The sequence below is a fragment of the Triticum dicoccoides genome, chromosome 4B (genome assembly GCF_002162155.2).
Source record: "Triticum dicoccoides isolate Atlit2015 ecotype Zavitan chromosome 4B, WEW_v2.0, whole genome shotgun sequence".
NCBI lineage: Eukaryota > Viridiplantae > Streptophyta > Magnoliopsida > Poales > Poaceae > Triticum > Triticum dicoccoides.
Window position 1 is genome coordinate 195,069,039 of NC_041387.1, and position 2,856 is coordinate 195,071,894.

A 2,856-nucleotide genomic window follows, 5' to 3' on the forward strand; every position below is an offset into this window, starting at 1 on the left:
GGGCGACAAATCACCTTCTCCCCGGGAAGCTCCCTTCTCCTGAGCCGCGAAACCTCAGCCCCACCTCCATGGCGCCCCCCACCGCACCAATTTCACATCCGCCCTCCTTCGAAATGCCGGAGACGCTGTCCATTTGCCGTTGTGCACTAGGCCGTGTGCCTCCTACTTCGTGCTGCTGGTGCTGCCTCGACGACGACCGCGTGAACCGTACCGGAGCTGATTCACCCCCGCCGTTGTTCACGGCGCCGGAGCGGCTCCAACTTCGGATCCGTCTAGATTCCTGGCGCTGCTTCCCCGTAGTCGTCGACCGTCGCGACATCGCTCTTTCCCTACCGCCGGTCGCCACCGCAACCGCGCCGGCCTCACCGACTCGGCAGCTGGACCTGCCTACTTCACCATGTCGCCAGATAGGGCGCACCCACATCTCAAATCACTTTATTTAGGCGTCAGTTGTCTGAATTTTTATTCTGGGCCAATCAATTCCCAATGGGAAGCAGCACCCCTCGAGGCGGCGGAGCTCCTAGGCTGCCGGTTGGCTGGTGTCTAACGTAAGGGTGCGGGGTCGCAAGTTCGCCGCGGAAGAAGCGCTTAGATGGCTATCTTTTAGGGTTGCGTGGGTTGAAGGTACTGCCACCGCCGGATCTGGATGACAGGGAGTCTTTGTGGATTGGCCCAAGGGCGGCGCAACCACGGCAGTGCGGTGGGGCAGGGAGCGGGGTTTTAGCCGGGCCCACGGATGGCAGAGGCAGGCTGCTCTGCCGTTGGTCGCTGGCTCTTCGGGGAAGATTCCGAACAGTGTCAGCCGGGAGGCACAAGATGACCATCAAGCCATCCGGCGTAGATCGGACAGTACCAAAATAAAATAAAATCGTGTGACCCCAATTTAGTCTTTAGTCAACAGACGTGTGACCACTCTTGTACCTTGCCGTTGATCTCTTAGTGTATTTCTTCAGATCAAAGAGATATGTCGTTCTTAACATTACGCGTTATCTGCATCTTCAGACACACCGTCTTCCGACTCACCGCAGCTGCTCCAACAAGGGAAGCATACACCAGAAGCGAGCTATAGTCCCCACTCAACAGTTCCCTACATTGAATGCGCGTGCCCGACATGGACAGCCACAACAACTGCAGGGCCATCGACAAGTCAGCACATGATGCTCACTCCTATGGATGGCAGCCAGATAGGTTGTACCCTCATCTTACTTGTGTGCAACATTTATGGCTTTGTTATTCATCTAACCATGGAAAATAGATCATCACATTTCACTGTATATTCATGCTAACCTCTTACGGGTCTTGTTCAGGAGTTAATGTTGTTCCATAGTTCAGCTAAGATACTTGTTCCTTAGGTAACGCTGTTCCATAGTTATCATCCATCATCAAATGCTATCCCACAGGCTGGTGATTATAGTATTATACCACTTCTAGTATTACCTATGTTGTTCTTTAATACTTTTGTGTGCCATCTAGTTAATCTCGAGTACAAACGATACATATTATGTAGCTTTCATCTGTGTTCTCCCTTTAGTTTATGAGACCTGTTGCTGCTAGTTAACCCTAGTCCTACTATTTATGTCGTCTCCTACAGGCACTCATTATTTAAATCTAACTACTAGTTGTCTTCCATGCATGTCAGATATAATTGCACACACTGATATATCCACAAGAACCTCACGGAGCAATGTAAAGGCCATTAAACTTGATGTCAATGATACCCAATATGATGGAACATGTAAAGGCATTTCTTTAGAAGACTGGCAGAAAGATGAGGAATCCTCTTCACCCCACAAGGTCCTTGCTCTAACTTGGCCTGTGATATGGGTACAACATGCATATAATGTCCTGGAGTGTATCTACTCTGTTGCTATGCCATGTGCTTAGCATGCTGATCATGCATGTAAATATGTCATGCCTTCCTGTTTTTCAGTACCTATTCCATTCATGATAACATGTTTTCAAATTCAAGTACTTTCATTCTACTCTATCGCAATGCCATCTGCTTAATTTGGACATCATGCTTCTGAATATCTTATGCATTGTTATTCATCAGTATGTACATCATCTGTCTACCATACCATGTTTTTTATATTGAAGTGTTGTTCTAGTGCTCTGTTGCAATGCCATATTAGTTTCCCAATCATACACGTGTATGTTGCCTTAGTTATTTCTGTATGTATTCCGCTAGCATATAGTTTTACATTCAACTAGTGTTTTTTTGCTGTGTTGTCCTGTCGTATCCCTAGCTCTTACACCATACTCCCTCCGTCCGGATTACATGTTGCCGAAATGGATAAAAAAGGATGTATCTATAACTGGAATACGCCTAGACCCATCCATTTTTTTCTGGATGGAGGGAATACATGTCATATGTCATGCATTTCGGTAACGCCCCTATTCCGATGCGCCAGGTCTCTGCTAGTTATTCGACGTCGTTGCCATGTCATTTGCGTGCGTGTTGCATTTTATCATGTCATCATGTGCATTTCATTTTGCATTCGTGTTCGTCTCATGCATCCGAGCCTTTTCCCCGTTGTCCGTTTTGCAATCCGGCGCTTCTATGTCATCCGGCGTCCCCTTCTAGCCTCTCTTCGTGTGCGGGTATTAAACTTTCTCGGAATGGCCCGAGTCTTGCCAAGCGGCCTTGGTATACCACCGGTAGACCGCCTGTCAAGTTTCGTGCCATTTGGAGGTCGTTTGGTACCCCAACGGTTAACCGGGTAACCGTAAAAGCCGCAGCTGAACACGTCTGCCCCGCGCCCCCGCGCCAATCCGGTCAGGCCACGTGGCGCCCCGTCGCCCGCACCGCCGCCGGCCCGCTCGGGCCTGCCTCCGGCCCCGCGGCCCGTCCCGCGC